At 40.1% G+C, this 15,921-nt stretch overlaps 1 pseudogene; it reads left to right on the plus strand.

The window, feature by feature from the left end:
- Positions 1-8,384: 8,384 nt before the first annotated feature.
- Positions 8,385-15,229, plus strand: LOC125298310 (annotated as a pseudogene).
- Positions 15,230-15,921: the final 692 nt, after the last annotated feature.

Consider the following 15,921-nt stretch of genomic DNA (forward strand, 5'->3'; position numbering starts at 1 on the left):
ACCTTCAATTACAACACCTCATTTTTACTTTGTTGTGTTTAACTAGGTGGCTTATACATGAAATGAGTGGTTATGGAATAGGTTGACATGGCCCCTTGAGATCAACATACAAAAAAAAAATGGTCCTCCTAAACCCTACGGTTTTCGAGATATTCACAGAAAATTGTGTCTGCCCTACCCTCCTTTCGGGGGGGTCCAGTCCAGCGGGGGGGCTACAGATCAAAACGAAAAACGATGGTTCCATGCTATCCATGTGGGGTTACATGCCCACCAAGTTTAGTGTACCCGGTCTTTCAGTGTCCCGGAATCATTGACGGAAATTTGGGCATGCGAAAAAAAAAAAAAAAATCTGACTAAACCTATATGACCCGGCCAAGCTGCTTGGGCGGTCATAATTAAAACAGTAACATTTAACTTTTTTGTGATTATGACTAATCAAATCTGTTGTGAATCACTTCACTCAGGTCATGATGACCCGTTCTTACTGCTACTTAGCTTGGCTTACTTGCCATTAAGATAGCTGGTGAACGTGTTTGATTTGTGGTCTTAATGATGTGGACTGACTCAATCAAAATCCAAAGTTGACGAAAGACCAAGTTACACACCAGCTAGAGAACACGGAACAGTGAACCCGGCCACAACTTCAGAGAATAGAAAAGGCATCGAAGTATACAAATGTAGCAAGCAGATGCTTAATTGGTTTGATTATGAGGGGGTCCATGAAAATTGTTCTCCCAAACAAAGTGTCTTTGTATACACAGTTTGAGAATCCCTGCTCTATACAACCAATATTCATGTTATGTTGTGCTGGGTGCTGGTGGTTTAGTAGTTAACAATCTGGGTTTCTAAAGGGAACACTAAAAGTCCTGACACCCTTCAAAAATTGACATATTGATTCATTTGACATTGTTGTTTATTTTTGCTATTCACCTTAATGTAGTCTGACCAACATTTTAAATTGTTCCCTGTTAAATGTAAGTATTATATTGTTTTGAATTTCTAAAGCGTCTGCCAAATCCCATAACCATAACTGTATTGATTGGACACACAAAACAAAATATGCTTACAAAAACACACAAAACAAAATATGCTAACAAAAACACACAAAACAAAATATGCTAACAAAAAGACATTTTGACTGGACTCCCTCTTTATGGTCACCTGTCCACCTGATCCAAACACTCTCGACACGTCTCTCCCCACGATAAATGTAGCTTGGGGGACAAACCGAGAACCTCCTTTGGGAATGCCACCAACTGACATAAAACTAGATGTACCGCATAGCGGTACAAAATATGACCGCCGCTCAGTCCTGTACATCCGTTCCGCGAAAATAAATCACACTTCAATTTGTCACCATATTTTACTCCATCCCCCACTCTTGAAACTTTTGTGTATGCTTGTTTGGCATGCCTGAGTGTGTGTGTGCGGCTGCACAGAAAGTACCCTACTGGTGCTGAAAAGGTGAATAGATTGTAGAATAGCCAAAGAAGATGTAGAATTGTTATAAAACCTTTAAAATCTCTAAACAATCACAAGTAGGGCAGTTCATCACAGTTCATCCATTGCAACTGGATTGATGAAAGGTCACTTACACCTGTAGGCTACATTGTATTTGGGAAAAGCAAAAAGGTATCAGCATAATGTTATTTATTTATTTATTTTTATGTATTTATAAACAAAATCATCTCTGTCAGTTCCATGCCGTTTTCAACAGCTATCAAAAACAAAGGTCATTTTTGGATGGATGGATTTTTTGTGAATGTTTCTTCTTCTACATAAGATTTTAGTCATCTTTAGTTCATGTAATACTTTATTGTCAATGCACAAATTAAGTAACAGTAGTCTGAAACGTTATTGTTAATGCACAAATTAAGTAACAGTAGCCTAGTCTGAAACGAAATGCTGTTTTACATCTAACCAGTGGTGCAAATAACTGACATGTCCAAATGGGCCTTGATGAAATGCGCGCCGCTAGACTGTTCATACACATTTTAACGGGCCAAAGTTGAAAAGCTTTTGTCCGTTATTGTTAGTGCAAATATAGGCTGATTCATGTTCCCTTGCATTGTTTAACTGAGGTCCATGGCTAGTCTGGCTTTCATCAGACCAAGCTCAATCTTTTAAGAAATCAAAAAATAAATAGCGGGGAGATCAGGCTGGGTTCACCCAGCCTAGTCCATAGGCACCCGATATTGTTTAATTTTCCGATTGAGATATACACGCTCTGGCTATTCTAAATGCAAAAAAATGCATCAGGGAGTTATGACAAAACGGTAACTAACAAACTAGATCCTAATAGAAAGTTGTTAGCTTCCTAAGCTACAGGTAGGATTATAAGGTAGGCCTATTGACAACATAAATTGTCAATAGGCTATGCTGGCGACACAAATAAAATCTCCTTTGAAACCAATGGCTTACGCCTTACAGTATCAAGCGGACTTAAACTGTCATATCGTGGGCTTAAAAGTTGTAATAACATTCACGCAGCTCCATGAGTCAAGAAAGCGCGAATGAAGTAGCCACTTCTAAATGGGACCCACTACACAGTAGCTTAAGGTGTTTTGCTAAAGCAGCCATAATGAAATGAAGGTGTCATTGTTTGATACTTCACACACACGTGCTTTTAATTTCACAGACTACAACTACCAAGCTGTAATCAAAGCACATCGATTCCCCTCTCACACCCTGCACGCACTTAAAACAAAATAAACAGGCGTCTCAGTCTCACGCATGTATAGGCAAAACTGTATCAGACCGGTGTAACGTTGGTAAATCTTCCATTGCACAGGGGCAAATCACAAATGAGTGATTATGAGCCAGGTTGATGTGGGCCCTTGAGACCAACATACCATAAAAGATTCACAGAGAACTGTGTCTGCCCTACCCTCCTTTCGGGGGGTCCAGTCCAGCGGGGGGCTGCAGATGAAAACGAAAAATGACGGTTCCATGCTATCCATGTGGGGGTACATGCTCACCAAGTTTTGTGTACCCCGGTCTTTCAGTGTCCCGGGAATCCTTGTTGGTGTACGTCACTAAATGTACACATAAATTATTTTATTGTAAGGCCCCCCCATGAACGAAAGTACACAAAACTTGGCATGCATTCAGAGGGTGTCATAATGATCCTACTCTTTTTAATTTCGTGCAGTTTTGACCTTGTCAGCCAGAGATATTGAGATGAAAACACCTCATTTTTTTGCTTTTTAATTTTTAACTAGGTGGCGCTATACATGAAATAAGTGGTAATGGGATGGGTTGACATGCCCCTTAAGACCAACATACAAAAAAAAAGGTGGACCTCCTAGGCCCTACGGTTCTCGAGATATTCACAGAAAACTGTCTCCGCCACCTATAGGCCAGTTGGTGTATAGTAACATAAATTAATTTATTGTGTGGCCCCCATGAACGGAATTCCACAAAACTTGGCGTGCATACATAGGGTGTCATAATGATCCTACACTTCCAATTTTGTGCAGTTTTGACTATGTTAGGTCACAGATACCTTCAATTACACCACCTCATTTTTACTTTTTTGTGTTTAACTAGGTGGCGCTATACACGAAATGAGTGGTTATGGAATGGGTTGACATGGCCCCTTGAGATCAACATACAAAAAAAAAATGGTCCTCCTAAACCCTACGGTTTTCGAGATATTCACAGAAAACTGTGTCTGCCCTACCCTCCTTTCGGGGGGTCCAATTCAGCGGAGGGGCTACAGATCAAAACGAAAAACGATGGTTCCATGCTATCCATGTGGGGTACATGTCCACCAAGTTTCGTGTACCCCCGGTCTTTCAGTGTCCCGGGAATCATTGACGGAAATTTGGGCATCGCGAAAAAAGAAAAAAAAAAAAAAACTGACTAAACCTATATGACCGCCGCTTCGCTGTGCGGCGGTCATAATAACCAGATATACACCAATTCTGAATTCAAAATTCCCTGATTTTCCATTTCTGGAAAATACTTTCCAAAATTCCATGATATTCCAGAAATGCCATGACCCGTGAGAACCCTGAAATACATGTACATGAGTGCCTGGTCAGAAAGAAATTCTATTCCATTTCTATTCCATGCATGTCAGGCAAATGACAAAGAAATAAAAATCATATTTTATACCAATGCCATCTATGCCTACCTCAAATTCATTTACTAACCAATTAAACTTCTTTCTGTAAAATTAGGTCCTTGCCCTATCACACAATATAAATGAAAGTGAAGCAAATCATTAATGCTTAGTGAAACACACTACTCCACTTGCACTACTCCACTTGTACACTTGCACACTTTGCAACTTGTTGTTGTTGTCCTGAAAACACTTCTGAACACACTTCTGCTGCTCTTACATAACTTGCACCACTATGCCACTTGCATACTTAGGTCAAACAGAACTACCTCAGCCATTTATTGGCCTGACTTTTGCACTATTATATTGACTGTCTACTGTATGCACAATTGCACATTTTCAACTTAAATTTTGCTGCTCTTCTTTTCTTCATTGTATGTGCCTTCTTATTTTTACTTTTTATATTGTTTACTTGAATGTTATGTTTGTCTGCGGACCTAATTGGTAAAATATGTCTTGTCTCCACCGTGGGATAGTGGGAAACGTAATTTCGATCTCTTTGTATGTCTTGACATCTGAAGAAATTAACAATAAAGCAGACTTTGACTTACCAGCAACAGGTCTTAATTGGGCTTTCCTTGCCGATGAAAATACCATGAGTCAGAGGATTAAACACATCAGGTAAGTTGTATTCGTCCATAGACTGTACATTAGATACTGTTAAGTGACATAGCAGGCAGCAAGATACAACCGTTAACTAGCATAGGGAGGAAAGTGAAAACCAGCGCCCCAAGTGGTTGCGTTCCTATCGAAGAGCAGCTCCAATGTTAAGTCCCATAGACCTATTTTAAAAAAAATATTGTGAAGCCAAATTAGTGATGTTATCCACCAAAAATATTTTCCGTGTCTAGTAATAATATTCTAACTGTGAAAATGTCAGACCCTATTTTGCCTTATTTAAAGGAGAATTCCGGTGTGATATTGACCTAAAGTATATTGAAACATGATACCGAGTGTGAACGGATGTCTCATAGCCCATCTCGGCTTGTCCCCTGCACTCCAAAATCTGGCGCTAGTTAGCCGATGCTACCAACAGCTTTTTCAATAGTGGTGCTTCGGCTAGCCATGCAAATAAATCACTGTTTTACACCCATTTACGAGGCTCAATGTATCTCCACACTTCATTTGTAGACTTCCGAGGGCCCTGACATTTAAAATGAGACATTGAGAACTTTGAAAAAGCACTGGTAGTTTACTTACAAGACGATTTATACAGACAGTATCTTCAACGAAGTTTAAGCGTTTGCAGCCATCTTGAATTTAGTCATTTATAAAGTCGAACTAGCAGTAAGAATGAACAGGTATGATAAGGGATCAGATTCCAAAATAATTCAGTGGAAATGCATGGATTCCAGTTGCTGCTACTGGAAGAAACTGGAATCCATGCATTTCCACTGAATTATTTTTGGAATCTGATCCCTTATCATACCTGTTCATTCTTACTCGTTGCTCGTTCTCAATGTCTCGTTTTAAATGTCAGGGCCCTCGGAAGTCTACCAATGAAGTGTGGAGATACATTGAGCCTTGTAAATGGGTGTAAAACAGTGATTTATTTGCATGGCTAGCCCGATGCCGAAGCACCACTATTGAAAAAGCTGTTGGTAGCATCGGGCTAACTAGCCAGATTTTGGAGTGCAGGGGACAAGCCGAGATGGGCTATGAGACATACGTTCACACTCGGTATCATGTTTCAATACACTTTAGGTCAATATCACACCGGAATTCTCCTTTAAGAAAATCGAAATTGCTCCTATTTGTTTCATAAACGAACTACAAAAGAAGTCACGTGACTTTACCCTTCAACGTTACTCACCATAGACTGTCTATGTTACTCACGGTAGCATGGTTTATTTATTAGCCTGGTTAGCATTGACACTTAACACTTACAGCTAGCTCTTCATGTGAGTAGAAGCACAACACCAGTTATCCTGACATAAAGGTTATCACCACGCGGTTTACATCACGCCCGTTATTACAAAAATATGTTAAGCCAGTTAAGCAAATTATGTGATTGATCAGTTAGAGATTAAGCCCAAACATGTGACGCCACATGCAGCTGTAGTTCCTTATCACCGTGTTACGACAAAAACTCAAAACAATTCAACTGATCGTAAAAATAAGGTATGACCACTTGAAGCAATAGAGGTGACCCCAGTGCCTAACATATGGAAGGCATTAAATTAAGATCCCAATGTGCACCGAGATATATTTTTTCTAAAAAAAAATCCCATCCACTCCGCTAAACTCTAGGAACGCAACCACTAGATGGCAATGAGATTACTTTCCCTCCCTATAACAGCTAATCTTATCGTTTCCTTACGTTGGTGACGTAGTGCTACATCGTTCGAGACGAGAGATGTAGTCCACTGAACGGATTCGCACAAAACCAACATAACTTTTTAAGTCTATCGAACAACAGTACTTTCTTGACGTGAACAATTCACTTTTAAATTCACACACATCATATGTGAAATTCGTGGCACAATTCAAACTGGACCAAAAAAGAATTGTTATCTCTCCATTAACTCCTGTTCATATTTTTTTGAAAGATAGGTCCCTTGTAGCGGAAGTAAAACGGAAGTCACTGGGACACTCTTATGTCGCGGCCACTAGTGTCACTCTGTTACATACGCTGTCGTCTACCATGAGGTAGGTACTAATTTAATCATGTTTAACTTAATTTTGATATAATTTAATTAATATAATATGTGTTATGTATAGGCTAAGTGTAGTTGGTACCCAAAATGTCACCTTAGGTCATGATTTAGCTTGATTTGCAACCTTGCAGTCAGTTGAACAGCGTGCCATTTTAGATAGCATCCAAAATAAGCTGCCTACCATGAGGTAGGTACTAATTTAATCATGTTTAACTTAATTTTGTTATCATTTCATTAATATAATATGTGTAATTTATAGGCTAAGTGTATTTTGGGTGGCCCCCCAAAACATGTCCGTAGTATTTAGCATCCGGCCCGCACGGGAGTACGACATTGTCAAACTATGACCTCCGCAATTTCCCCCACTCATTCTCTATGGCGAGTCTTAACAGTACACATGTAATACTCATTTTGTCCACCGGTGGTTGTTTTGGCGCTGTTTTGCGTTTGCCATCAAACAATGTAAGAGGCCTATGCGGACTGCATCAGTGCTCAAAGTATTTTAAAAGTTTATCAATTAATTGTTAATAACTAACTAACTTCTATTCAAGTCATCTTTCTGGGATAATTATTTCTATTTTTTATTCACTCGTTCAAATGTTCATAAAAAGAGTTCACAAAGTTCTTATCAGGTGACTGAAAGTTAGAATGGTGGTCATTTCAGACCACTTCAGCACTTCATAAAATTCTCATAGTTTAAGAACTTTAAATTATTTGTAGGATATTCACAACTTGAGCTGTGTATGCAAAGACACAGAATTCAGAGTTCACACATTTTTTAATAAAATATACTTTTGGGACTCCCTGCTAATACTTTTGGGAATGCAAATGTATTTTTATTAGTATTATTTAATTTTACACTGATATGGCATGATGACAAAATAAACACAGCTAACAATGGTATTAAATTGCAATAGCCTATGATTAAATGTAATAGAATATTCAACTAAGGTAGACTGCTGTTGTTCACAGCACTAAGCTATTTATGGTTACTGATATAGAACTACTCCGAGTCTCTGGCCCTCTCTTGGAGCCAGGCATAGTGAGCTGGCCCTCGGAAGAAAAAGTTTGGGGACCACTGCCTTAGGTTATGATTTAGCTTGATTCGCAACCTTACCGTCAGTTAAACAACGTGCCATTTTAAATAGCATCCCAAATAAGTTCATTAACATTAACGGTCATGTGAAGGCTTTTAAAAAATAATAATAATCAATTGACAACATATTAAATTGTATAAAAACATTTATTATTTATATACAGGGTTGGGTCAGATTACTTTGAAATGTAATCCATTACTGACTACAAATTACATGGCAATTTTTGTAATGAGTAACGTAATCAGTTGGATTACCAAAAACATGTAACATAATCTGATTACTTTAGGATTACTTTTAGATTACTTCAATAAATATGCCCATTAAGTAAAAGACACCACCACAGAATTGATGAAAGAATTCTCATTCTATTTTTCTCTGCTCTTCTCCAAACATGCACAACTCCGCTTAACCTTTATAAGGGCACACCTGGACAAAGAATTCAGCTTTCGCTGATTTTTTTTGGACCCAGGGACATGGCCTGAGATTGGCATAAAAAAGGGAAGCATGTCCATTGACACCATATCCATTTCAATTGTGGAGGTGAGACATTTATTATTTTGGGATGTTTTTCAACCAGGGGGACCTGGTGACTCTCAAAGTAAATGGTAACACTAAAACAAGAGGCTACATTAAGATTAGGAGGAAAAGATCAGGCAGTGTGCCGAGAAACCTGCCCCAATAGTTTGTAAGTTAGTAAGTAAGTATATCTTTTGATCCTGTGAGGGACATTTGGTCTCTGCATTTATCCCAATCTGTGAATTAGTGAAGTCGAACCGGCAAGCCCAAAGGCCGAAGCCCTAACCAGTAGGCCATGGCTGCCCCAATAGGTAGCATTTGAACATTAAATCACACAATGATCCAAAACATACAGCCAAACAAGGCAAGAAATGGTTAACAGAGAACAATATCAACATTTTAGAGTGGACCTCAATCCATCAAAAAAGTTAGCACAAGGCCAAAGTGATGGCAAATAATCGTTCCTGCCTCAAAACCCAGATTGCTGCTAAAAAGGTGCAGTCTACAATCATTGTGGAGACATGAAGAGGCTTAGTGGGTATTATAAGAACCATTTTGAGAGCTGTGGTGGTAAATAAAGATGTTTCCAGTGATTGTTTAAAAAGGGTATGAATAATTTTGAACACGCAATTTTTAATAAAAATGTTAAAAAAGATAAAAACACTTTTTTATTCCATGTTTTTACCACATTGTCTTAGCCATAGCCATAAACCAAAATTTTGCGCAATATCTGCCGTGAGTCCCTATGCGTGAGTCACAAGCTCCTCCCAGCTGACTCTGGCAGATCACGTGGACAGTCAGTCGCGATTGATTATTTAATAAATAAATGTGAATTACAAATAATAATAAAAAGCTTCTACCTAATGTGACTATTTTTTCCATGAACTGTAAAAGAAAACATGTTTTTTCCCCGCTGTATTCTCCATAAAGAGTAAAGTAAGTTATGTACTCATTTCCGGAATTGACGTCACTTCCTGGACTCGTCTGAGGCTGGTCTAATGGGTCTGAGGTCTCTCAATGACTTAACCCCTACTGCCGCTGGAGCAAGATTGGTGCCGTGAAGCTTTGCGCCCACACATTTCTGCCGAATAGGATGCCCGATGAGTGCCCAAAAAGCGTTGAAATATGGCTGCCGATTGGAGGGACTTGCCTAAAAGGACTTTGCTTTAGTCATTACATAGAATGTCATTATCACGTCGTTACATGTTTGTCGTACCGGTGTCCACTGTCGCGTCTTCTTCTGTTTGTAAAATAGTGAATGCCACGTTTACACCGTTTAAAAACATGTTGTGACTTCCTGGGTTAACCGGAAGTTCCCCGTGTTGTAATTAAAATGTAATTAAATATTATTTAGCTGTTGGGTACTGTTTGGATGCCAAACATGAGCAATTGAGTTTAAATGTATTAATTTATTTTTTAGTTAGTTAAATGTGTTATTTTGTGCTGTTTTTAGCTTATATTTTGTTGTATTTTGGCCTGTAAACCCCCCTGATGGTTTTTATTATATTGGTTTGGTCCAATTGGAAGGCTATATTCAGGCCTATTTATACTGGTGGATTCAGTTAATTGGGGAGAATGATGAAGAGACGTAAGTCTTGTGCTCAAACTGTAAAAAAAGTTATTGACTGCTATTAGTCTATTGTCGACAAAATTTGTTATTGAAGTCTTGTTTTGACTATCATGTCAGTTTGCTTTGTTTATTGAAAGTATTTTTTTGTTATTATTATTTTGTTTGTGTTAAACCTTTCCTAATTATTTTCGCTCATTGGGCCTTAATTGGGAAAATAAACACCCAACTTTCCACTTGAGATCTCTTAGTGCTATAACATCCACCTCACAACGCCTCGACCACGTCTATCCTTAACATTAACACTGCATTTTCATCAATACTGTCTGACTATTTACCTGAAATGTTTACAGCTTCTACACACAGTTGCGTTCCGTCAACACATGCCACTGGGTGTTCCCGACGGTAGCCATGCAAATGACTTGAAGTATAACCGTAATTTGATTGGTTGGTGCCCTCCGTCGATTGGCTTTATTGGCCGGTGCCGTCTGTCGGTGCAGCAACAGCTGAACTTCTCAATGTGAGCGACGGGAGAAATGCGATGCAACGGACCCACAATTCAGTTCTGCAACGGATGACGTGAGCCCATGTAAAGTGAATGGGATGCGTCTCCAGCAACGCAACGCATGCAGCTGTGTGTAGGAGCCGTCCTGTTGTGTTCGTTTTTATGTTTACTAGTTTTGTGTTCCCGGTCAAAAATTACTGCTACATTATAACTTGTTATTAATCCATAGTAACACATATTTTATCATCACATGTTGTGACAGACCTTTGTATAAACTAAATATTACCAGTTTTGAACTTCTATTTGCTATTTATGGCCTGCAGGCCTCTTGACCTGAGTTCATGCAAATCACAAAGGGGAAGGTAGGCTACTATAGGCTAGCATAAAGGCAAAGAGGGGGAGTAAAGGTGTGTTTGTGTGTGTGTGTGTGTGTGTACAGAAGCACATATATGGTCCATCTGATCAAGGTGCCTGGACTCATTCAATTCTAATTGCTGGCCATTTACACATGGGTTCAGAACTTTAATAAATACCAAAATTGTTATTGAAATTATCTAAATTTGTGTTGTGTGTTCAGAGGCCCTATACAAAGTCATGGAGCCTCATGATAGTCAGAATAAATTAACAATATTTTTGAGAGAAAATATGACCGGTAATACAACAGGAGGGTTAATCATTGATCACCCTTTGAAGCAGTTATTCCCTGCAGTTAATCTCTTAAAGGATCACTTTTTAATACTATCAGCACAATATAAAACATATCATAAAGTATAAGAAATATCTTATATTTCAATATAAGAAATGTGTTAAGAAGTGAAACAAAACTTATTTAAGGGACGGCTGATAAGCTTTAAAAACATGACAATGATATTAGCAAAAGGAGCAAAGTTGCATGGCATTGTATCAGGAGTTCTTCGGTAATGAAAGAGTTACCTAGGGTACAGAGGAGATGGTACAAGATGTTATCTAAACCCGATAAATAGATTGCCTACTCATAACAGGCAACATGCAACTGCGTAATGTCCTCCCCGCACTCACTTACAGCATATGGGCAGTCCAAAGAATAGTCTAAGCCAAAGTGTTAGAAACAAATATGCTACTGTTATTCATTCTCGGTCATATCTGCATAAGCAGCCTTATCAAATATTGCCACACCATGTTTCCCATAACTTGGTCCTATAATATTTAGACCTATGTGGTATGTAACCGTGTGGTGCGTGTTTCGCAGTGTCCAAAAAGCGCCCGATTGGAATGTACACATTCGCAAAAAAGACATCGTCATTGCTTTCACATGTAAAAGAGGCTCATGTCTTGGTCTGTGGTACTTTTTTGTCGACTTATTGCACGGTTTTACTATCATTATGTGCATGTTTTCCTCCCAAAACTCAGACTGACTGCAACCTCTCCACCTAGAGGTCCAAATGTTTCAGTTTGTTGCAAAAGTGATAATGGGCAACCATAAGCCCCCGTATATTCATTTTAAAGTGTAGTCTGTGCTCTTCACAACAGACATTTTCTTGTTGGTAAATGTCGTGTTGCTACTCGTATTTCTTACAAAGAAGTGTGTGGAGAAAACACAAGTGATCTCTTCGCCACAGAAAGACCGGCATGGGCGGATTATGAACTTTCGGGCCCCTGGGCCCAGATCTATTAAGGGCCCCCCACTTTTTGTCGTATATGTGGGAGGGGGGGGAGATGGCCAATTCTAAATTCAATCAGATTCATAGCCTACATCCTGATTTGTTGATATTGAGGCAATGATTCCATGCAAAGGCTTGGGCTTCAGGGCCCCCTGACCCCTTGGGCCCCTGGGCCTGGGCCCAGTACAGGACCGGGACAGCTCTCACTCTGCTGAGTCTAAATGGTTCTCATGTTTACAGTGGGTCCCAGTTAAGTTTGGACGGGTTCCTTCATGAATCACGCACCCCATTTTCTCAGCAGAAATGGCACAAACTGCAGTTGACACAAACAACCACAAGGTGTCACTTGGGAATCTACCACTACTATTTTTGATGCGACTTGACTTAACTGCTTCCATGACGCAGTGAGCCATTAACAAACATATATGATAATACAATAGCGTGAGTTTATATATCTTATACCCTATTTGTCATGGTTACTTATAGATTTGATAGTGTAACGATAAGCGCATGAGATTTTCAGCGGGGGCACGGGAACTTAAATTGATCATGGTAGTTTAAGCTTACACTTAAACAGACAAAACATTCTAATATGAAAATGTAGATGCAATTGTGGTAAAATGGTGCCGACGTTCAAACGAAAAAGATACCAAAGCACCTTTTGCGTTTGAATGTAGCATGAATTTTTTTTAAACAGCTGGACAAATGATTTAGCTAATTGATTATAGCCTGCACATCAGTAATTGTTGAACATTTACCTGTACAAGACAGTAGCCCAGCCTAACAAGCATGTTGCATGTTCCTACTGTAGAAATTTCACTTCAATTGCAACCGCAACATGCCTGCTTGCCGACGTTCAAACGACAACGAAAAATATATCAAAGCAACAAGAGGGTTGAGTCTGAATGACACGGAGTTCAGACTCATATTGCTCCTCATAACCATCTATAAAAAAGTGTTTTTTATTTTCTTTTTGAGCACGTCCGAATCCCAGGACATAACGCACTGGACCTTAATAGACTCGAGATATAATTCCAAAGGGGGCAGATAGGGGCCTACTGCACTTAAAACTTAAAAAGATTGAACAAAGCTTCCCGAAATTTGACATTGTGATCAGTGACTGGCATCGGGTGAAGCTTTTCGAAGTTGAACAGGCTATTAAAACTATTTGCGCACCTCAATGTCACAGGAGAGACTGGGCTCTGCCTTCTATGAATTGAAAAAGACGTTATGCTACCTGCAAACTGGCCTATGATTTCATTGCTGAGTTTGCGGCAAAGCGAGACAATGTTTTTTCAGGATATGATTCAGAGTCAGGATATGGCGAGTCAGTGTCATTTATTTGTCCAATGTTAGCCTACAGACCAGTTTCCAGTGCACATCTTATCAACAGTTTGAATGTCGTGTGTGTTTCTGCTCATTGACAAATGCCGTTCAGCACAATGATTCATGCCCAATTAATTTCCCCTGTTAAAGTGTTCGCCTTTGTTACACTATTTGGTTCGTGATGTAGCCTGTGATAAACACCATATGGCCAAATATGTGACTCAGCTAATGTTATAGGCTATACAATTTTCCCTCTTAAAGACAAGCTGGTGTAGCTTATTAGACTAGGCTACTAAAATGCACCGACGGTAGCCTTGGCTATGTGTAAAGTAAGCTATCGCATGATTTCATGCACGTAAGTTCATGCATCTGTCAAGTTCGCACATGGAGGGCCTCGCACCATCTGTCAAGTTCGCACAGGGCCTCGCACCCCCTTGCGACGTCCCTGAAGCTCCTCCTAAGACAGCGAGGAAAAAGTTAAAATACGCGATAAACCCGGGAAAAGTTGACAGGTTTGTTTCGGTCCCGGTGATTATTTGTGAAATTGTGCAAACGACAGCCTTTTCAAGGCATTTCAAGGAAGGTGTCGTAGCATGCAAGCTCCCAAATTGACCCATTGATGCCTTCTGTAGGCTACTAAATTGTTGGGAGGGGAGGGTCATGCGTTTTTTCTCAATCACTTTGGAGGGTCATAGAAAAAATTCTTGCTGGCGAGGGAGGGTCACGTCTTTTCTGACTAACGCTCCCAAAACTCCTCCGGTAGCCCCTTAAATAAATAACGAACAGTCCCTAATTGATTATAGCCTGTAGGCCTACACCAGCCAGTTGAACATTTACCTGTACAGGACATTGACAGTAGCCCAGCCTAACAAGCAGATGTTGCAAAAGTCATCAAAAGACGCAATTAATCAGAAATAAATAATGTAATCGGCATCGCTTTATTTAACAAACTGCAAGCAACAAGAGGGTTGACTGTGAGGCCAAACCCAAGAGCAGAGCCTATCTGTTAAGGCACTCGATATGCTATATGTTAACGAGCTGTGTGCGCCTGGAAAGACAATAGATGCTTTCTAGCGAAGACGGCTCTGGTCATCCCACTCCCTCCCCCCACTTCCTGTAGCCTACCATTATGACTTGTTGCCGTTTTGGGACATTAAGCTTTTTCACGTTAAACCCCCTCCCCCACCCCCTTCTTTCACAAGCAGTGGGGGAGCGCGGGGCACAAAGTAACACTTTTTGGTAGACAAAGGAGGGTTCTCCGCGCTTCTGTCGTTTGGCGACAATCAGGTGCAACCAGGCCAGGACAGATATTTTAGAGAGAAGGAGAGACGCCAGTGCAGCTCAGATGTCTTCTTAATTTTCTTTATTCTTTAGTAAAAGGTGCAGAACATTATTAAACTTTGACTAACGTTTCGATGTGTCGATGTTTTTGACTAACGAACATCGAAACGTTAGTCAAAGTTTAATAATTCAAGCTGAACAAGAAACAGGCAGTGGAAAAGAAGCCGGTAAAGAAGGCAGCTCCTAAAGCCAAGAAGCCTGCAGCGAAGAAACCTGCCGCGGCAAAGAAGCCCAAGAAGGCAGCAGCCAAAAAGCCTGCGGCGTAAAAGTCTCGAAGATAGCAGCCAAAAAGCCCACCACACCGAAAAAGGCAACGAAGAGCCCGAAGAAGGCCAAGAAGCCCGCTGCCCCCAAAAAGGCAGCGAAGAGCCCCAAGAAAGCAAAGGCAGCGAAACCCAAGGTGGCTAAGCCTAAAGCTGCCAAGCCCAAAAAGGCTGTGCCTAAAAAGAAGTAAATGTTGCGCGCATTCTTCTGGTCTATTTCACCATGTTTACAGAAAGGCTCTTTTAAGAGCCACCCAAACGCTCTCTGAATGCTTTTATTCCATCAGTGCATGCTGGTTGGCAAACCAAATTCGGTTTGCAAATACACATTCATACTCGGCTCCTTTTGCATGCTCACAAAACCCTTACTGCGTCATAGATCAAATTAATGAGTCCATAAGCAGTCCGAGAGGGACATATTAACAAAAGTGAGTGGTATTAAGTAGTGTGTAGCCAATTCACTAATGCAATACAAGTACTAGTTAGCTGGCTCAACTTACCCCAGCCTTGGTGGCTCATCTAACCCCTCAACCACCATCTTGAAAGAACATGCTTCTCACAACAAACCAAGGGTAACATTCACGATTCTGTGTAGGCCTCACATCATAGCTTAAGGGGGCACCAATTGAGGTGTAATGCATCTGCATGTTCTATTCACGTTTCTCTAAATCACCTCTGGACATGAATGGAATCCAATTGGAGAGCAAACAATCATATCTTCACACACACACACACACACACATTTATATATATTTTACAACATTTGCCATGTGCTGTACCTTTCCACAGACTGTAAGGAATGATAAATTGCTGTCACATGATAAAACATATTGGTTTCCTAGAAAAAAGGGGTGGCTCATCTTACCCCTATGCCTGTTGGGTT

This window comes from Alosa alosa, chromosome 7, assembly GCF_017589495.1.
Source record: "Alosa alosa isolate M-15738 ecotype Scorff River chromosome 7, AALO_Geno_1.1, whole genome shotgun sequence".
In the NCBI taxonomy this organism is placed as follows: Eukaryota; Metazoa; Chordata; class Actinopteri; order Clupeiformes; family Clupeidae; genus Alosa; species Alosa alosa.